Genomic DNA, 22,949 nt, shown 5'->3' with positions numbered 1-22,949 from the left:
ATTGACCTTAAAATAAATGTGATAACTTCTTATGACCCGTTTACATCAAGAACATCACAAGAAGCAGTGAATATAATTACCAATCTTGTCAATGTATACTAAAAAAGTGTTTGACTATATTAAGTCGACTGTGTTAGTCTCGTAAGCTAAATCACAATTAATAAAGTGTTCTTTTTAGGTGAAATTGTCTGAAAGCATATGGTATTGAGGCCCTTTGTCGCAACTTTTAATTTTCCTCACTGAACATTTACATAAAAGAGCCATATGGGTTCCTGACTACAGGAGAGAAACTCAAACGCCCTTAATTAGAGAAGGGTACCCTCAGAGTTAGTAACATCCTTTCAATCAAGAATGTTAAATACCTGGGTTCATACATCAGCAGAATACACAGATAGACAAAAATATATCTGAATTTCTACTTGTTTTCCTTAAAACGTCAACTAACCTGAAATGAACTGCCTGCATAAATGATTCTACAGTCTGGCATTACTCCCCCATCTCCACTAAATGTCTGACCAGTAAATCGTCTACATTGCATGGTAATGGATTACATAATTACAGGGAAGCTTGTTAAGTATAAAATGAAGGATTCTTTATCTTTTTTAAAAGGCCTAGAAATAATGTAATAAATATATTTCAGAGAAGCGTGCCCCATGATGTCATTGAGGCAATATAGTGGCGAGGCAATCTAGTGGTAAGGCAATGTAGTCTAAGCCAGTAGTTTAACATACAGTTCTAAGGACCATGGACTAGGTTTACTAAGCCCATGCATTGCCCTAGTGCCACACAAGACAACACAAGGGATTAAGACAGATTTACCAAGCCACGCGATGCCACATTGTGTGGGCCTGTGTGGCTTGGTAAATCCAGAGTAATGCAATGTAGCACAAATTGCCGCCTTGTGTTACTCTGCATTGAGAAGGTGTTCCATGTGTGGAGTGAGGTGTTCCCATGCATCCACCCATGAATTGTGACACAATCCAAGATTTATTGAGGGTAGTAAACCTGGGAATGCGTCAAAATGTTATGCCATTCCAACAGAGGCATAACAAGGAGAAATATGTTGCAGCACACATAAAAGGAGGAAAATGCCTCTGAGCATTGTTTTTGTGCAGGAAGGAGTAATATTTTCTCGCAGCACAAAAACAATCCTATCTGCAATGCAGGCATTCTTGCACCATGGCACAAGGGTGCTTGCGTTGGTGCTTGGCAGCATACAGTGCGTCAGCGCAAGGAGGCAACAGGAATGCACCAAATCTTTGTAAATATGCACTATGTTTAAAGAATGTAGGCAGGTCGCGCAGAACCTCCACAGCCCTTGGGGTTGCCACTTATTTGGGGCTTTTTTTAAAAATTAATTTTGGGGGCCACACAGCACCCCTGCCGCCCTGGGGACCACCACCTCCCAGGGGCAAATTGTAAGTAGGGAGGAGGGCCACGCTGCCCCCTCCTACAGCTAACATGCCCTGTGGACTGCCACCTCGCAGGGCCAGCTACTGCTATGTCCCAGGATCCCAAACTCAGGGACATAGCTCTTTGCTTTGGCATTGTAGGTGCTTTACTTTAAAACACCAGGACCAGCAACTTGCCGGAGGCCACACACCCTTTCACCACCTCTCTGCAAACACATCTCCTATCACACAACTGGTCGGGATGAAGTTCCCTTGGCTTCAGAGAGTCTTTGGGAGTTATCTCCAGTAAGTCCCAAACAGAGGGATTACTGAGAGGACTTTGGAGACAACGCACCATTTCTCCACAACTCTGCAAACACACCTTCTGGCCCACTGCTAGTTGGGGGATAAAGTCTCCTTGGCTCTAGAGTGTCCTTGGGGGCCAACAAACCCTCCTGTTACCTCCAGTAAGTCCCACAGAGCATGACTGCTGAGAGGGCATTGGAGGCAACGCCCACTTTCTCCACCATGCTGCATAGGCACCTCCTGGTGTACTGCTGGTTATGGAATGAAGTCTTCCTGAATACTAAGGGTTCTTGGGGGCCGCAAACCCTCCTTTCACCTCCAGTAAGCCCAACATAGCAGGATTCCTGAGAGCTAGTCAGAGGCCCCATCCCTTTTCTCCAATACTTAACAAACACCACAACTAGTTAAAAAACATAGAAATTCACTTTAAGAACCAAAGGTTACATGGATGTTTGAGTTAGGAAATAGAATTTAAAAAACCTTAGAAATGGACTTCAAAAACAACGGTTACAGTGTCATTATAGCTAAGAAACAGAATTAAAAAACCTTAGAAACTCACTTAAAAAAGATTACACAGATGTTATAGTTAGGCTGACATTTCACACATACAAAACCAGAGAAATTCAGCAGTTAAAGTTACCTGACCTAACTATAACTTACATCCCTGCAATATATTGCTTATAACCTCACATATTACCTCACTCCTGACATGGTTAATGACATCACTGATGACATCTCAAATTATATCACAGATTACATCATCCACAGAACCACTCACATACCTACTCACATCCCAATACAACCTCCGTATGCCTACTCACATACCCACACAACCACACACATACCCATTCACAGACACCTTACCAGAACTCACACACCCACTCACTTCTCCATAGTCACTTATACACTAACTCACTCAGTCATACAGCCATTCATACAACCAGTCACTCACCCATATAGGTATAAACACAGCCACACACTCAGCCATACAGCTACTCATACATCCACTTATTCACCTACACAGTCACTCACACACCCACTCACTTACCCATACAGCCTCTCAACAAAGCCAATCACTCACCCATACAAGCACTCACACACCCACACAATCACTTACATACCCATTCACACATACCTACAGGCACTCACACATCTGCACACTCGCCCATACAGCCATTCACACAGACACTCACTCTCCTAAATAGCCACTAACACACCAACCCTCTTAATCAAATATCCACTCAAACAGCCACTCACCCATACAGTCACTACACACCCAGTTACTCACCCATAGAGCCACTCACACACCCATACACACAAGGATACATACAGTAACACAGCCACTCACATAATATATGTTATAAGTAGTAGACCTCAGTAGTAGTGCATCTAGTATACTAATTTAACTTTTTTAGTAGGTTAGTATAAATGTTTAACACCCATAAACTCTTAAAGACACTTGCACTCACTTGATGATGCCGTCAGTGATGTTATTTGTAACTATGGGCGGAAACTCCGTTCTGCTCGTGGAATTTTCGGATTTTCGGCAATTTCGCGATACGTGAATCTCGCGAAATTGCCAAAAAATACGCAAATCCGCTCACGGGCGGATTTCAGTTAAGGCAGGTGCTCGAGTTGAAGAAAGCTAACTTTGGGGTCGATTAGGATGGCGGACGGATCGCCACCGCCATGCAGGCGGTGGCGATCCGTCCGCCATCCGTCACCATCCGCCAGCAATTTGCCCCCGCCATATTACAATAGCGGGGGTGACCGCAGCGGACTGAAAGACCGTCCGCTGCTTTTCCGGTCTAATATGGTGGCGGTGTCTGTCAGACACCGCCAGCCATATTAGGATGGGCTTCAGGGTATGCCTTTCCGTGGTGGCAATGCCGCCATGGAAAGGCATTCAGTCTTTACTTTGGGGGCCCGTTGTGGGTGCAAATGGAGGGTACCTATGGTAGCCCCCAGCATTTCAATGTACAACATGACAGTCACCGCACAGTGCCTGTCATGTTGTGCATTGAATTGTACAACATGCATTTTTAGCATTGGGGCAGGCGGTGCTGAGAGCACCGCCCGCCACAATGTTCAAAATGCTGGATGCGCCCGCCACTGTGGTGGACGCATCATAATTGCTATGGCGGGACCGCCGCACACGTGGCGGACGGTCCAGTTTCCACTGGGATGGCGGACGGACAAAGTCCGTCCGCCATCCTAATGGACCCCTTTGTAACCATTTTAGAATGGCGCAGGCAAGCTGCCAGAGTTGCAACTTGCAAGTAAGCAACTCTGGCAGCTTGCCGGCGCCATTCTAAAATGGTTACAAAGTTAGCTTCAACTCGGGCACCTGCCTTAACTCTGTAAGTGCTTCCTGTGGGCCAAAAATTAAACCTCAACAGGAAGCACTTACAGATATAAATAAAGCAGGTCCCCGAGTTGAAGCTCAAATTCAGTAACATTTTAATCAGCCCAAAACATTATTGAGCACGGTTGAGGCTGGGCAAATGTGCTTTAACCCCATATCTGCAGTCGAAAATTAGCTGTAATACTCCAGGGAGGTCTTTGAATCCATGAGTTTCTCGAGCACAACCCCATGTAGTTCCTGTGACGAGGAGGCTGCTTTCTCCTCACCTGATGCCCTGCTCGCTCTCTGACCCTTTATACACAAGAGGCATGTTGACACGCATAGAAGCCCCGCCCGTTTGGCCCCGCACCACACACTAGTGGTATCAAACGTCTTCCCGCCCTTTCCCAACTATGATGGACAGCTCATTCAAGGGACCTCGGCGCCTTTTGGCGCGGTGGCAAAGTTACAGGTACACATGGTCAGTGGAGACAAATCATCTGGCCCTTTACGCAGCTGCAGTGTAGGAAAAGCACTATACATTTACCCAAAGATGTAGCACTTACTGATTAGCCAGTAGAAAGTACTCCAGTTGAGTAGAATGCAAATCGCAAAAAAATCCACAAGTTCGCAGATTTTTTTGCGATTTCGTCCGCAGTTCCGAAAAATTCACCCATGCTTAGTTATTTGAGATGTCATCAGTGATGTCATGAGTGATGTCACTGACCATGTCATGAGTGATGTAATATGTGAGGTTATAAGCAGTGCATTGGGGCATAAGTTATCGTTTGCTCAGGTAACTATAACTGTTGATATATATATATATATATATTTCCATTGAAAAGAACAAAAGTTATAGTCATGGTATAGTTGACATGTCACATGCTGGAATTCTCTGGTTTTGTATGAGTGAAATGTCAGCCTAACTATAACGTCACTGTAACCTTTGGTTTTTTTCCATGAATTTCTAAGGTTTTTTAATTCAATTTCTTAACTATAACATACCTGTAACCTTTGATTTTTTCAGTGAATTTCAAAGGTTTGTTTTATTCCATTTGCTAACTATAGCGTCCTTGTAACCTTTGGTTCTTTAATTCTAAGGTTTTTTAACTAGTAGTTGTGTTTGCAGAGTGTTGTAGTACTGTATAGAATGCTTAGGAAATATTTCCAATCCTCTTGTGTGTCTGTAAGTTTCCCATTGTAATTGTTGATCAACCATGTTCAATAGATAACTATCGAAGGTGGTACTGCAGAGAAAACAGACTTGTTTATTTTTAGTTTGCAGAAGTAAGTGCCTCTTTATATGGTGCACATGTAACTGTATCCCTAGACATGATGAACCCCTCTCCAAAATCGTTAGAAAATATGCTGGAGAGGCCCTTTCAGTAAAGGGCCTATCATTTTTTTGGGGGGATTATTATCTGTGTTTTTTTAAAATACATTTTTATTGTTGCAATGTCTTTGCGGTCACCGCAGAGATGCCGCGGAGAGCGTGAGTTTTTCGAAAAGTGAAAAACATATATATACGCATATTTGAAGCAGCCTTTTACACCAGTAGTTTAGTAGTATGACCTTGAAACTTGCATATATTTAATGATATTTTAACAAAATTGCTTTTAGCTGGTGTTTCCCACTTTCCCAATGGTGCCGGTCACTGCAATGAGGTAGGTGACCGTGAAGAGCACGTGTTTTTGCCAAGTATGACTGGGTGCATAATAATTTAAGTGGGTCTCTGACTAGGTGCATTACTTTCTCATTGACTATGTGACTGGGTACATAACTATAGGATTCCATCTCTGAATGGGTCCATACGTGTCTGACTGGATGTGTGTGTGGGTACATATGTCTCTGACTGTGTCTGTAACTGGGTATGTATGCATTTTACGGTTATGCCAATGAAGCATCAGTGTCTCAATGGATTTGTTAGTGGGTGCATCAGTATCTGACTAGATCTGTGTGGGTGCATGAGTCTCTGAATAGGTCTGTTAGTCTCTGAGTGGGTCTGAGTGTCTCTGTGCTGGTCTGTTAATATGTACATGGTTGTGTGAGTCTCTCAGTGGGTCTGTACATGGATGTATAAGTGTCTGAGTGGGTCTGCAAGTCGGTGCATGCGTCTCTAAATGAGTTTGAAAATGAGTGCATGAGTCTGTCACTGGGTTCATAACTGGTTATCTAAGTCTTTCAGTTGGTAAGTCAGTGAATTCATCAGTGTCTTTGTGGGACTGTTAGTGGGTGCATCAGTGTCTGAGTAGATGTGTGAGTGGGTGCATGGGTCCTGAGTTGGCTTGTAAATAGGTGTGTCAGTCTGCAAGTGCCCTTACCGAAGTTGAATACTATATTTAGTGGTTAACCTGTCTTTTTATAGCATTTGAAGACTATTTTATGGCAATTTTAGTATTCAGTAGTATTCTTTTTTGTGAAGCCTAGTGTATGAAGACTACTGGAATGCCAGTAATACTTCTTGAACACTAATTAAATACTTCTCAAATACTTATTTGCTAATCAAATAGTCTTCATTTACAATGCAGAAAAATCAGTGAATATGAATACTACAGGACTGTAATGAATATTACCAGACTACTGATCACGTTCTTCTAGTCAAGTGTTGCATGCTGAATTGAATGATTTTGTATGCAGAGATTTGTATGAATATGAGCTATTATGTGCTTACTACTAACATATTAAAAAGATATATGTGCAAAGCATTTTTGTCCAAACCATTAAAGCTTAACTGAATGGTATAGCCAGGTTAAAAAAATTCTATCACAATACTAACCACCAAACATGCATGTGTGGATATATTTTCATTATTATTATAATCAATTGAAATTATTAGAAACTTAAATGTAGTGCTATTCTGAAAAAAGATGTACCATTTAACTAGTAATAAAGTTTACAAACTGTTTGTGGGTTTTTTTCTCTAATCATTTTAGGTACTCTTAAAAAACCTTAATATATGTGGCTGTTATAGTAAAGGAATACACAGTTCCACAATAATATTGTGACAGTTATAGTAAAAGAATAAGTAAAGTGTTGAAACAACTTTATGTTTCGAATCCCGAACTCTGTTCAACATCACCTGATTAGTTTACTTAACCTCCCTGTTCCTAAAAAAAAAATTGCAACATCTGGCTCTCAAAGGTAAAAATATCCTGTTCTCACATAAAGCGTGCTCTGGTGTCTTTCGGACAAGTTTGCACTATATAAAGTTCCACTTAAATGGTTTACTTTTAACACAAATTAAAATGCGTTCTGTGTCTCACCTGCTTCTACAATAGTTGGCTCAAACAAAAAAAAATAAAGGCTTTTAAAGATGGTGTGCACATCTTCAGAGAGGCTGTAAGTATAAGTTGGGGACAGGTTGTCTCTGCAAATGTTTGATGGCCGCCATGTTAATTCTTGCACTATGCACCTGGTGCAGTCCCTTTTCTGTTTCTTTTATCTACTTGCATTGTATCGGAGAGGAAGTGGAAGCACAGTGCCAGTGTGACCGAGAGCAAGGGGTATGAAGCTGTTGTGCTGAGCAGGTTGTGGATCTGATGCCCTGCTCACTAGAGAGGGGACGGAAAAAGAATTCTTCCATTCAGTTCTGTATTTTTGGGGGTCGGAGGGAAGGAGGGAGAGGCAGGAAGTTAGAGCGGTGCTTTGTGTGAAAGGCGGGAGCACGTGACTTAAATGCAGCCATTGATTGTTTTATTTCCAACGTCCAACATGATTATTTTAGAAGCCATCCTAGAATCATTAAATGACCATCGAACTACTGTAGCAGTAATGTTCATGTCATCAAACATCATCAACCTCTTGAAGTCATTAGCAAAGTTTAGAAACTTGGGAGATGATGATTGGAGGATGACATGAGCATCTGATGAAGATTTGAAAGTATCTGATTACTTCACAAGGTGTGATTATTTCTGGTGACTTGAGGATGATTTGAAAATGAGTATCTGATGACTTCACTAGCATCAATAAAATAGTATTGTTTCTGATGATTTACTATTTCTGATGACTTGAGGATGATTTGAAAATGAGTATCTGATGACTTCACTAACATCAATAAAATAGTATTGATTCTGAGGATTTTCAAAGGATTTGTATGCATTTACATATAGATTAGGTTGTGTCTATAATGTATTTATGTATGCATAGTGTATTTATGTAGGCAGTAAGAAGAGTAACCCAAACAATATTTCCTGTATTTCTGTGTATCTCTATGCATTAAGTACATGATCTGAAAGGTGTAATATGTTCAGTGTGTGTGTTTAGTAGAACTATAGGTCGACCATCCAAACAGTACAGTTGGCCTATTAGTCTGGCTGCTCTGAGCTTCTGATAACCATTGTACGTTGCTCACAGGGTTTATATTTTAGCTTACTTTATTCAAATATTTTTGGCCGTTCAGCCTTTCGTACACAACAGGTGACAAACATGGTTTACAAGGAAAAACAACACGATAAGGGAAAGGACTAGTACATTAATACAGCTAAAAGGGGGAGCAATGGTTCAATGTGATTATGGCGTGCTAAAACAGGGCAAGAACCACTGACAGATAGAGCTCCATCTTGGCTCAGTAGTAGTTAAATATATTGAAGCTAACTGGGAAAAATTACAGTACGCTCATATCAAACACGTAGGCACCACTGCCACAGAACACTTGACAAAAACTCAGCAGTGAAAGCAAAACTCAATTATATGGCTTAAACTCAGTATTGGGATGTGAAGTTATGTACAGTGCAGTACTGCCAAGTACCACGCATTAGGTGTTAGACTAACGCATTTCAGTGTGGTACACCACATCACCGCATTGAAATGCATTGTCACTCATTTATAGTTCCTCAGCTGCCTGTCTGAGTGCTGCTATGTTGCACTTCCACCAGTAGGCAAAACTTTAGCTGCCAGAATGCGCTCTGTGCACCGCTTGAGGTCGGACTGAGGGCTGGCTCAGCTCTTGGCTTGCAGCAGTGGCTACAATTTTTTGCCCAATGCCACAGCAATTTAAATCTCAGTAATGATGTCACCTCATGAGTCTTCAGTGTGGTTTTTGCTTTCCTAGTCGACAATAGGCGGGCCTGGCTGCCCGCGGTGCGAGAGGACCCCAGTTCACGTTCTTAGGCTGTGCAGTTTGAGAGGGTAACTGCCCGCTGCAGCTTGCCCCGTGCCCTTAGGCGTAATCATGCTGCACACTGACCTGGACTGCAGAGGCCACTGGCGAGTGGTGGTGTGGTATTCAGCAGCCTAGCCTTCCTGCACTGTACTGTGGAAAAGTACATTTTGCCATGTTCTGTGTCCCTACGTGTCCCCCATCTTATGTTATGTGTGCATGATTAATATGCATATGTATTCCCCATGATCGATTAAAGACGCAATTACAGTTGTGTCCATCTCTAGTATGCCAGTTTCCAGTTCTCGTGAAAGCTACGAGTATTAGGCCTATGTAAAGCTACGTTGCCACGTTTCTCAGTGTGCACGTTATTTCATTGTAAAGTCCCCGTTTCTAGGCCTCAAAAGGGCCCGGACATCAGATTCAGCTCCTGTCTCCTGAACCCTCTCTGAGGAGCGATACAGCCCCCACCTGTATCCCTGACCCTTCACTTACTTCCTGCGTCACAGTGCCCGGCTCGTCCTGGCTCTGCCTGCCAGTCTGCCAAGAGTATGTTATGATTCTAGTTATCAGTCCAGCCCTCCTTCTCTGCATTCCTAAGCTACTGAATCGCATCAATAGTTTCTGTCACAGTCTAGCCTTTACGTCTCCATGTAAGAGAAATACTGTATTAATGGTCATTTAATATTCCTCAACACACCCTACATGTAGAATAATTCATGCACCAGTCTTAGAATCTGTTAGCCTTTACCCTGATAACTTTTGGATTCTATCAACATGTTCTCTAAACATCAGATACTAGATAGTGTTTAGGTACATGTCGCTCTGACTCTCCAGACTTCAGTCTCTGCTCCTAGCGCAGAAGTCATAGCCCCCAGCTTCTCCCTAGTCACACGTCATCGTCAGTTTGCGCGCACCACTAGGTTAGAGGTCCCGGCTCCTTAGGTAGCCCCCTCCATGTTTCCGCCCCGTTCATGACATATTCTGTTACGTTTACATCACATGTCTATGTACACGCCTCCTGTTACACCTACTTTCACCCTTATCTTTCGCGAACTGCTACGAACCCCACCCACTGTTCCGCCTATTGTATGTACTGTAATGTAATTGTTTTGGTATATATACTTGTGTACTGTTATTAAAAGTCAGCGCGCTCATTCCAGCTCCTGCCCGACAGCTGTCGGGCCCCCCTGTTGGCTAGCCATCCCAGATCTTGCCCGTGCAGGTTGTCCTGTTCCTGTCCTTTATGCTGTATTAAAACCTGCAAACTCCTACTACCTCGAATCTTGACTCTTATTTATTGAGCTATCTGTTATTGTTATATCTAGTCAAAAATAGAGGTATTATTTATTTATTTACCACATAATGGCGCCCGAATAGGGACTTGCCCTTTCCCCACGCGCCGGAGAAGCCACGCAAGCCCCCTGATCCTCTGCAGTCGTGACGGAACCATCCTGCGCAGTGGCAGATATTTCTGCTTCAAGTATCCCTCAGGCCCACGGAGGAGACGGAGGTTGCGGTCCAGCATCCAGACGAGGCGGTGGAGGAACGCGGCGAGTCCCGACCAGAGCCCAAGCCGAGAGTCCAAGGTCCGAGGTATCCGGAGGCCCACCCGTAACAGAAGTCCGAAGTTCGTCCGTCCGGCGTCGAAGCAGTCCAGTCCAGTCCGAGGCCTTCCGTTCTTGCTGCCCGGTGAGTACCGTTGCTGGGGTAGTATCTAGACAGGGTCAATTGCATTGTCTCTGGTCCGTGGGTTTGGGGTACACAGATCCAACACGAAGTGTCCACTTAGGTGGATGCGGGTCCTGACGTGTCTCTTTATGAGACCGGTAAGTTTCGTACTGTTTTAGCAGTGCATCTAGTTTCTGTTCTAGTCCGTTCTGTTCTCGAGAAATTCATGTATTCTGTTTTCAGTATTCCAGGTAGTATTTTGTCCGAACTGTTATTTTAAATGTCATTCATGTATTTCAATGTCGTGGTATGAAAGTGGTGTAATTATCGTGTTCATTGTGTATTGTATTGTGTCTAGACTACAGTTCAGTCATGCCGCTGCTCTCAAAACTACGTCAGTTAAAAACTAGAAAAGGTCTGTTAGAAGAAGCAGTTCCTGTCCCGCCTAGGGACAGTCCAGGTCATTTTATGTATCAGAAGCATGGCATAAGTGCCATATTATATCTAGATTTATGGGTGGAGTACACCAAACAGTTAGAAGAAAAGTACAGATGGCCCGTATCGGGTACATGGGATGCCGAGTGCATCATGCGAGTAGAAGAAGTATTATGGAAAAAGAAAGCCAGACAGTCACAGAAAGATGCCATCGAGTTATGGCGCAAAGAATCTCATAAAAGAACCGAAAAAGAAATCAGAAAGTCAGAATTAAGTAGAGAATCCGCAGAAAGAGCCCAAGAAAGGGAATTAATCGAAATAGGTGAACGAGTTAAAACCGAACAGTCAGACAGACAGAGGAATGCTCTCATTAAGGGTATGTATCCTCTTCTTGCCGAGGGTTTGCCAAAAGCAACCCCGGAAGCACCATGTAATTTTCCGTCACCCTTAGTTCCGACCAAGCTACGTCACAAACCGACCGCAGCAGATATTTTTCTCTTGTCCTATTTGGACGACACAGTCCCAGAATATGCAAATCCTGTTCCACCAGCTCCTGTAAATAATGTAATACATGGTCTTCCAGCCACCGGGGCACCTGGTGCAGTACCTGTTACGGTACCCCCGGTCCAGCCCGTAGTACAAATCCCCGCCACATCAGTCACTTTGCCAGCACGAAGAGTATCAGTCGACGATTCCAGTATAGGGGCCGCGGGAGGAGGTCCTCCTGGTACCCCGCCGCCAAGTAGACGTTTAGGAGCAGTCGAGTTACATGAACGTGCGTTACAGCGAACGCCCAAATATAAGTCCATTGCAGAAATCAGGCGAGTTCTTACTGAATGCTGTTATGATCCAGTCCCAGGCGAGGATAGTATGGTTCTATACTCCGTGCGTATAAGACAGGTGTCCGAGTATTTGGTCACCCTACCGAATATGAAAGAAGATTTAGACAGAATGTATCGTTTCATTCGTACAGGAGACGATCCAGAAAGTATTGGTGAAGTCATGTCTCTCAGAAAAGCTGAGATTCAGTTGATGTTATTAAAGTTTCTGATCAATTGTCTAATACGGGAACAAGATTCCCCGACTAAAGATCCGACCGAAATGAGAATTCTGACAAAGTGGAGTGATAATATAGCCGAGGGTAAGCACAAGACCCTCAATAGTATAGAGAGTATGTACAAGAAAATACGTAAAGAAATAATAAGGTTACACGAACAACGCAGAGAAGCACAAGTAAGCGAGAAAGAAAATGACTCTTCTACTGAAGAGGTAGACGACGAAAATACCGTCAGAATAGCGTATGTAGGTAAATCTAGATTTCCAGACCGACATTTACGCCTAGAACACAAGAAAGTCTTTCATCATCCAGCACCAGAACAAGGCTCTCTAGAACAAGTATTTCAAGCTACCGATCAAATTCTGAAATCACGAATCGGTTATAGTGAGTTAAGTACTATGCATGAACAAGAACTAGCCCGATCAGCAGTCCGATGGATTACTGATTCTACCACTTTTCCAGACGAAATAGTGGCACAAATGTTTCTGAAATTGCCCCCAGCCGAGCAGCGACTGGTGGGTATGTATATGATCCAGCACCTCATTACTCTGTATGAGGGTCAACATTCTGATCCAGGTCCGTTACATGATGTCCTGAACGAGTTACTCCAGTATAGATGGAAAGGTTTAGGTACCGATTTAATTAGTGTCATTCTAGAACAACGCCATAAATATAGAACGTTTTTGAACCCGTATTTTGTTCATGTCTCACCTCCAGAAAGTAAACCGTTTTACATAGATAGACAGCATCCGTTACGAGAAGTACACCCAGTTAGGACAGCGGGTGGTGAAATGCAACGAGTATTTGTTTACACCCCAGTTACCAAGCTGGAACTCTTAGAAATGAAGAAATTAATTCCCTGTCACGACAAAGATCCAGCAGGGTTCCACCGAGAATTAAAGGACATGCTCCGTATGGGAGAATACACGTATCCAGATATTATTAAAATGCTAAAAGTCCTGTTGCCTGCGGGCATATACGAAAAACTCAAGGAAAAAGATTGGGAGGTGGGAGAGAAAAAGATAGATTGGACAGCTCTAGAAGCTGAAGAAAATACACGTGTACCAGGTACCGGTCTAGGAGGTAAATGTAAAGAATTACCTGAACTATTAATACAAGTTTTGCCAAGATTATTAGCCACTAAAAAGGAAGACTGGGATGCAATCTCAGCCTGTAAACAGAAACCAGACGAAGATACTAGTGATTTTTATTCTAGATTCGAGAAATGCTTTAGCATTAACAGTGGTCTCAAGACGAGTAGCGAGTCATACCCTTATCTTTTTGTTACTAAACTAGTCGAGAATTCGAGTCCACAAGTTAAGAATCGAGTTTTGAAAGTCGAAAGTACCTGGCAAGCTAATACTCCGTCCCAAATGTTACAGATGCTCCAGTATCATCAGAATAGAATCAGAGAAGAGCAAGATCATGAAAGGAAACGTATGAAAGACACGAAAATGAAAGTATTAGTTGCACAATCTGTTCCTCAAGACAGTCAGAAGAGGGGTACGAGTCAAGCCAGTCATCCTGCAGCTCCCGTTAAAGGGACATGCAATTATTGTAAACAGCCAGGTCATTTTATAAACGAGTGTGCAGTTCTGAAACACAATATAGCTACCGGTAAGACTAAAGAAAGACCACGTCCGCCTAGGCAAGAACAAGTTTCACAGACTTCTCAGCCACAGAATGCACAACAGACAGTTCCAGCACCGCAGCCTATCGCTGCAACACAGCATGTTACACAGCAGATGTACCAGTATGCACAGTCCGAGTATCCAGAGTACCAGCAGTATTCATGAAACAGCCTAGAGAGGGAGGTAGGCTTGCCTCTCATCGAGATTCCTGTAGATCAAGAGGGTCCCTATGTTCACAGTCAAGTATTAGGGAAAGACAGAAAGTTTCTGATTGATACAGGGGCAAGTAGGACGACTATTAGTCACGACGAGGTTCCAGGGGCTCCGCTCTCAGGCTCTAGAAATGTTTCCCTTGGATTTTCAGGAAAGCCTATTGTAAACGAGATTTCCAAACCAGTTACTCTAGAAGTAGGTCCATTGTCCCGAACTACTGACCTGTTACTTACGAAATCATGTCCAGAAAATTTGTTAGGCATTAAGACACTGAAAGAATTAGGTGCAGTTATTTGCTGTTCCCCAGAGGGAATACGTTTGTTTTTACGTGACTTCAAGGGTCACTATGTTTTACGAGATTTTGATCCGAGATTGTCTAATGTTCCGCAGCATCTATGGGCGCAAGGTCCAACTGATGTTGGCTTCATGCAAATCACACCCCATCATGTGACTCTCAAGCAAGGTGTAGTGTTACCACAAATCAGACAGTACAGATTGCCACCTGAGGCTGTAGCAGCCTTATCCAAAATTATTGACGAACTCATTGCTCAAGGAGTAGTTGTAGAAACTGACTCCAATGTATGTAATTCTCCTATCATTCCAGTCATGAAACGTACTGATCCAAATGCACCCCCAGTATATCGATTAGTGATTGACCTTCGAGAACTCAATAAATGTATCATTCCCCAGTACCCAGTAGTCCCAGATATTTCTTCCCTATTGACAGCCATTGATTCTGAAGCCACATTTTTCACAGTCATAGACCTCAAGAACGCATTTTTCAGTATCCCCATTCATCCAGACAGCCAGTACCTTTTCGGTTTTTGTTTAAATGGAAGGAGCTATAAATTTACACGAGCTCCTCAAGGTTTCACAGAAAGTCCTAGTATTTACAGTCAAGCACTTAAGAGACAACTAGACAATATTCACATGCCAACTGACACTGCCCTGCTCCAATATGTCGATGATCTACTGATCACAGCCCGTTCTGAACGTGCTTGCGAGCGAGCGTCACTTACAGTCCTGTATTTCCTAGCCGAGATGGGGCACAAGGTGTCCCCTTCGAAGCTTCAATTCTGTGTCCAGCAAGTGATCTACTTAGGCCACTTACTGTCCAAGTGGGGTAGGCAGTTGACACCCGATCGTATCCAGTTAATAGCGAGTCTTCCTCAGCCCAAGACCCAGAAGGAGGTACGTGCTTTTATTGGCCTCACTTCTTATTGCAGACAATGGATTCCTCAGTATGCATTTCTAGCCAAGCCACTGATACAGTTAACGACACAGGAGGCAGCCGTATCGACTGTCCTCCCTTGGACATCTGAACATACACTTAGTTTTAATGAGCTAAAGAAAGCTTTATGTCAAGCACCTGTTCTAGCTACACCGAACTACAGTAAGTTTTTTACACTTTTTGTCACAGAACGTAATGGTACAGCATTATCTGTTCTTACACAAGATCAAGCAGGACAATACAAGCCCTGTGCTTATTTTTCGAGTACACTAGATCCAGTAGCCCAGGCTCTGCCTGCGTGCCTCAAGTCAGTTGCAGCCACAGCACTAGCTATCAGACAAAGTGACTCCATAGTATTAGGACATTCCTTGACAGTACAAGTCCCACACTCCGTGGAAGTTCTTTTAAACCGAACACAGACTCAGCACTTGACAATTGCACGTTTGACAGGTTATGAACTGACACTGTTCCAGCCACACATAGAAATCAGACACTGCAATGTTCTGAATCCTGCTACACTGTTACCGTCAGTTACTTCCAGTCCTGCCACACATGACTGTGTGGAAGTAGTTAACACCATGACCAAGCCAAGACAAGACCTGACAGATATTCCATTACCAGATCCTGACCTGACACTTTATGTGGATGGTTCATGTATGAGAACAAGTACAGGAGAACTAGTAGCCGCGTATGCAGTGACCACTGACACTAAAGTTATTGAAACACACCGTATTGACACCCTGTCTGCTCAAGCAGCAGAGCTAGTTGCTCTGACTCAAGCCTGCATACACGCCAAGAACCTGAAAGTTAATATTTACACAGATTCACGCTACGCATTCGGAGTTGTACACGACTTCGGAGTGCTCTGGCAGGAGAGAGGTTTTATGACTTCTCATGGAACCAAGATTCAGCATGGTCTCCTCATTCAAGCTCTGTTAGATGCAATACATTTACCGACATCTATCGCTATCATGAAGTGCAAAGCACATACGAAAGTCACTGACATTATTTCCCAAGGTAATGATCTAGCAGATCGAACAGCCAAACTTACAGCACAGACACCAGACATACCAGTTAACAAGACACCGACATTCACTCTAGAACAGACTACTTGTATGACAGTTAAGGACCCCACTCAAGATGTCATAGATATCCAGTTACATGCTACTCCCGATGAAATCAAGAAATGGTCCGAACAAGGAGGGGTCCAGACAGATCAAGGATGGTTGACGAAGGGAAAAGCCACATGCTTTCTCCCCGACTCAATGGTTCAAGTCATTATCAATACCGCACATAGTCCAGCACATTTAGGAGAAAAAGCCATGTTAGACAGTATCCAGAACATTTGGTTCAACAAGCATTTACGAGCTGCAGCCAAGCAGAAAGTCCGTACCTGTATGATATGTTGCCAGTTCAATCCAGGTAAAAGTGTCCCGGTGGAACAAGGTGGATTCCAGCCCCCTGACCACCCTTTTGAAGTCCTCCAGATGGATTATATCCAGATGGAGAGATGTCGAGGTTTCAAGTATGTCCTTGTAGTTGTATGCGCTTTGTCCAGATGGACAGAAGCATATCCAGTTCCAGATTATACAGCCGCGACCACTGCTAAGCAGTTGGTTCGTGAATTCTTCCCCCGCTATGGACTCCCTAGGGTCGTGTATTCTGATAACGGCCAGCCATTCTCATCCGAACTTATGAAGCACGTTTCCCTTTTGTTAGGGTACCAGTGGAAGTTCCATTGTGTACGCCATCCAGAAGCAGCCGGTCTCGTAGAGAGACATAATCAAACCTTGAAAATACGTATTGCTAAAATCTGTCAAGAGAAAGGTGTGGACTGGCTAGTAGCTCTGCCAGTCGCCCTATTTTATATGCGCATGGTCGCACATTCCAGATCAGGTCTGTCCCCGTATGAGGTCGTATTCGGCCGCCCCCCAAATATGTGGGGTACACCCAGACCCCGAAGTATTACAGATGTTTCCAGTAATATGCTGACAGATTACCTAGCTTCCTTGATTTCTGCCCTCCACTCTTGTCGTTCACAGGTTGCCGCCGCATTTCCAGACAATACCGAGGTGAAACCGCATGAAATCGTTCCAGGAAGCTTGGTTCTCGTCCGCAACTTTGATCGTTCAAGTCCGCTGGAGCCTCGCTGGAAGGAACCGAAGCAAGTCCTTCTGACCACCCGTACGGCTGTGAAGTTGGAGGGCCGTAAGGGGTGGGTCCATCTGTCTCACGTCAAGAAATTTCACGGACTAAAACCTAAAACTTTTGCCAAGGACTGCATTTTACCTAAAGACTGCCAAAATACTATTCTCAAGGACTGTCCCGCAAATGACATTGATACCAAGCCTCCCCTGTTAGAGAAAACTCCGCAGCAGGAGTATAAAAAGAAGTTACGGTCTAGTAAAATAAGTCAGCCAGTTTAATTGTCTAAGTCCTCCCCTAGGTGAAACGGTTAGACAGGTATCTGACATGTATGAAATAGACCCCCATAGTGAGAGAGTTAGTCAAAACTCAATCCGATGTATCGTTTTTCTAAGTTTTATACTGTTTTTAAGCTTAATGATTACCTGCACGAGTTATGCATTTCATTTATGTTTTCCAACTTCTCATGTAAATAAGTTTTCTAATGCTACAGTAGAGCACACGTTTAGTGATCTGCCTCCTCATGAACTATCTTATCGTCTTGCTATGCGCAACAATTCATTTATCCGTATGTTACATTATTCACACCAGACCAGCAATGCCACTAATTGTTGGGTGTGTGGTCGACTCCCCCCTTTTCAGACACCGAAGGGAGTTCTGCCACTGTTTCCTTATCCATTTTCACATAATGGCTCATGTGGAGCCTGGTCCATGTTAACATCATCCTCAACTGATATGTCCTTTCTGAACAGTACATGTTTTCCAGACAAGCAAGGTCTTCCCCACAGAACAGGGTTAGATCTAGAAAATGAAGTGTATAATTTGGGTAATTATTCTTCGAATTTCATGGTCCTGAATGTTCAGTCTGATCCTACTCCAGACTTACCTGCTATTTCAGTACTACCAGTCAAAGGCGAATTATGTGTCAGAAATAATGGTTCCGTACATGTAGGACATAGTGATTGTACTACTATTATCCAGTATAGTGACAGTGGGAAATCTATTTTCAAAGCTTCACGTCATTCTTATTTTGTTTGTGGTCAGACCGCATATGTTCGTCTGCCCCTCGATTGGGAGGGAACCTGTTACATTGCCTTCCTACTACCACCAGTGTTCCTAGCCCCATCTGATTATCATAGAAACACACATCTAGTACACATTAGACATAGAAGGGAGATCGAGTCCCCGATTGTCGACCAAACTGAAACTGCTCTAGAACAGTATACAGATTTCAATAGAGGATTCTTCTTCTTTATAGGCCCTATCCAGAATAGTAAGTTAATACGTATATTAACCAGAACCCTTGAAGCAGTAGTTAATGAGACTGCTTCTGCCCTAGGTAACTTAACCGAAGAGCAATCTGCTATGAGATTTGTCGTGCTCCAAAATCGTCTCGTTCTTGACGTCATACTGGCCGTTAGAGGAGGAGCATGTAGAGTCATCGGATCTAGTTGCTGCATTTTCATTCCAAATAACGCGCCGTCTGTTTATTCAGCTATAACCAGACTTCATAAAATTGCCCATCAGTTACACCAGAATCCAGGCACCTGGACATGGTCCGGTTGGTTTTGGAGTATTATTTCTGCCTGGGGATGGAAAATATTGTCATTTCTAGGTATTGCAGTAGCGATCATATTCAGTTGCTGCCTCTGTATACAATGTGGCCCTGCGATTTGCGGCATTTGTGCTACCTCTTGTATTCCTAGTCCCAAGTCCCGTCCTAAATCCCGTTCCAAGACAATTCGAGACGAGCAAATGATACTGTATGAAATGATAGATGGTATCATGAATATTGATGTTTCCTGATGGAAACGTAGTGACAAGGAGGGAATGTGGAAAAGTAAATTTTGCCATGTTCTGTGTCCCTACGTGTCCCCCATCTTATGTTATGTGTGCATGATTAATATGCATATGTATTCCCCATGATCGATTAAAGACGCAATTACAGTTGTGTCCATCTCTAGTATGCCAGTTTCCAGTTCTCGTGAAAGCTACGAGTATTAGGCCTATGTAAAGCTACGTTGCCACGTTTCTCAGTGTGCACGTTATTTCATTGTAAAGTCCCCGTTTCTAGGCCTCAAAAGGGCCCGGACATCAGATTCAGCTCCTGTCTCCTGAACCCTCTCTGAGGAGCGATACAGCCCCCACCTGTATCCCTGACCCTTCACTTACTTCCTGCGTCACAGTGCCCGGCTCGTCCTGGCTCTGCCTGCCAGTCTGCCAAGAGTATGTTATGATTCTAGTTATCAGTCCAGCCCTCCTTCTCTGCATTCCTAAGCTACTGAATCGCATCAATAGTTTCTGTCACAGTCTAGCCTTTACGTCTCCATGTAAGAGAAATACTGTATTAATGGTCATTTAATATTCCTCAACACACCCTACATGTAGAATAATTCATGCACCAGTCTTAGAATCTGTTAGCCTTTACCCTGATAACTTTTGGATTCTATCAACATGTTCTCTAAACATCAGATACTAGATAGTGTTTAGGTACATGTCGCTCTGACTCTCCAGACTTCAGTCTCTGCTCCTAGCGCAGAAGTCATAGCCCCCAGCTTCTCCCTAGTCACACGTCATCGTCAGTTTGCGCGCACCACTAGGTTAGAGGTCCCGGCTCCTTAGGTAGCCCCCTCCATGTTTCCGCCCCGTTCATGACATATTCTGTTACGTTTACATCACATGTCTATGTACACGCCTCCTGTTACACCTACTTTCACCCTTATCTTTCGCGAACTGCTACGAACCCCACCCACTGTTCCGCCTATTGTATGTACTGTAATGTAATTGTTTTGGTATATATACTTGTGTACTGTTATTAAAAGTCAGCGCGCTCATTCCAGCTCCTGCCCGACAGCTGTCGGGGCCCCCCTGTTGGCTAGCCATCCCAGATCTTGCCCGTGCAGGTTGTCCTGTTCCTGTCCTTTATGCTGTATTAAAACCTGCAAACTCCTACTACCTCGAATCTTGACTCTTATTTATTGAGCTATCTGTTATTGTTATATCTAGTCAAAAATAAAGGTATTATTTATTTATTTACCACAGTACCAGCAGTGTAGCTGTGATGAAGAGCAACGCTGGATGAGGTGGTCAGTGTCCTGGACTGTGGCGCTGCCTGCCTCAGACTGGGAGGGACAGTGCCAGGGGGAGTCGTCACGGCTGTCATCGCCCGTACCGTCAAGGTGCTCGCCAACACAAAGTAAGTGTCACTGTATTAATCTTCTCCTTCGCTTCCAAATTTAATTAATCTCCTTAGAGTAAAGGTTATACCTAAGCGATGCGCAGCAGTCCCACTGTAGTACAAAATTCAGTTTAGCCACGTTTCTAATCTGGGCCATTACCTTAGGGAGTGCTGATTGACGATTAAAGAATGCCTCATCCTCATGAAACTGGGCCTGTGCAATCATCATGCAGAGATGGTTTTGCCAGGTCATTGGCACTTTTCACCACACGTGGTGGCAATGTATTATACAAAACCAATACATTCGCATTTTCCCCTTGTCGCCTGCCCGTAGGCCCACTGTGCACAATACTTACGTTGGTCTGTGCTGCAAGTTTATGCTGGCGACGCTGGCTTGGTGCAGGATGTTTTCCCTACCTGCACCTGCCCCCTTCAGCCCATTTGGACTTAATCAACCTGCAGGGGCGGAGGGGTTTGAATTTCACTCTTACTAGTGAAGCCTTCCAGCCACGTTGTCCCTCTCTGGAGAAGAGGCGGGCTGTGTCTGCATCCCTAACCTGAGTTGGGAGAGAGACAACACAGCAAAGAGGCTGCCTGTCATGGCGCTAGCAGCCCTGCAAGAACCTGAGAGAGCACAGCTGGCCTGAGAGGGGCAGAGAGCTGTAGTGTGAGAGTTACTGCTCAGCTGCAAGGCCATCCCTGCAGTGTCAGTGTGCAGCTGTCGGGGGTATGCAGCAGTGGTAAACTTCCTCACAAGGTCTTTTTCTTCAATATTATCACTATGAGGCCCTTCTGCGATGTTCCCGCCCTTCTATTTCTGGTACTTTTCAGCAGTTTTAAGGTCTTCTTAGAGTTTCTCGTTGCTCATATGGGGGTAATTTCTGATATTTATATGTTTCCCTTGTCTTCATTGCTTGATTGTGCTCATGCGAAAGTGTCACTCATAATCGTTGAATGTCACTCATAATAACATAATTACACTAAATTATGAAAATGTCACACATAGTAATCTAAAACCTTGGCAGCTATGACAGTGACATGGATAAGACTGTGTTAGCTTAATAATTGGTTAAGTGAATTAGAACTACAACCCCCAAAATGCACTTCAATTTTAATTAGGAGCTAGAAAATGCAAACTAACTTGTGAAACAGTAACCTTCTGACATTACTACTGTAAATGGGTTGAGCTCTAAAAGTTGTTTCTGCGTTTTTCAGACATTTTAATTTAAATATTTTCCATTAATATTTTTATTTTCATGCTGCAATACGTTATTAATTGAACTACATATAAATCTGTTTGATTTACATCGGATAATAAATGTTTCTCCTCGATGTGCTAGTTCACTTTTGTAACCAATTTTCATCATTATGTGGAACTACAGTTCTTTCAGGCTTTCGTCTTCTTTTTTTGGTCTTCTGTTGATGGGTGTTGGGCTTGTTCTGTCGAGCAGAGTTGAGTTGGGCTCTTATTTTGTTCGACTTTGGCTGCAAAGTTTCCTTTGCTCTGCTGCGCCTGCACAGTGTTTTGAATTGAAAATGAAGAGCGGTAAACTGGTGGAGCTTGCGGCCGACGTACGCGCTAGTTGACCACCATGTCCCCCCACCCTCGGTTGATTTCTAGAGCAAGTCATGCTGAAACCAGGTAAGGCCCTTTTCCTCTCACACACTGACATGCCATAATTATGTCTCTTTGTGAGCTTATCCGTCTCCCGGGTCATGATTCAAGCCTCATCGATAACTTTCTTTTCTTCCCAGATAAAAAGGAAAACCTGTCTCTTGAAATAAATGTCAGCTTGACAAACACTTTGCAGCCCTACACTTTGCAGCCCTGCCAGAGCTCTTGTCAGTCAATGTCAATGTCAGATATTCCTATAAAGCACACTATTCACCGGGAGGTCTCAATGACAGTAAAACAGACAGTAGCCTGATACCTAAAGCGAAATTTATTGGGGAAAAAAGCCAGGTTTTCAGTTTTCTATGAAAGCATTTATGATCAGCTATGGATGAAAGGTCCGATGGGTAGTTTGTTCCAAAGCATGGGGGCAAGGTAAGAAAATGAACGGCCACCATTACCTGAGGTTCGAATACGTTGCTGAACAAGGTATGATTTAGTACCAGACCTTAAGGTTCTTCCAGGTATATACCATGCAGTCTTTTTTGCTAGGTAGCCTGGGCCGGTATCATAGTTTGTCTTGTGAGTAGGACTTAAGATTTTAAAATGGCCTCTTTGTCGCACCGGAAGCCAGTGA

Source organism: Lissotriton helveticus, chromosome 6 (assembly GCF_964261635.1).
Source record: "Lissotriton helveticus chromosome 6, aLisHel1.1, whole genome shotgun sequence".
NCBI lineage: Eukaryota > Metazoa > Chordata > Amphibia > Caudata > Salamandridae > Lissotriton > Lissotriton helveticus.
Note: the sequence above shows the minus strand (reverse complement) of the source record.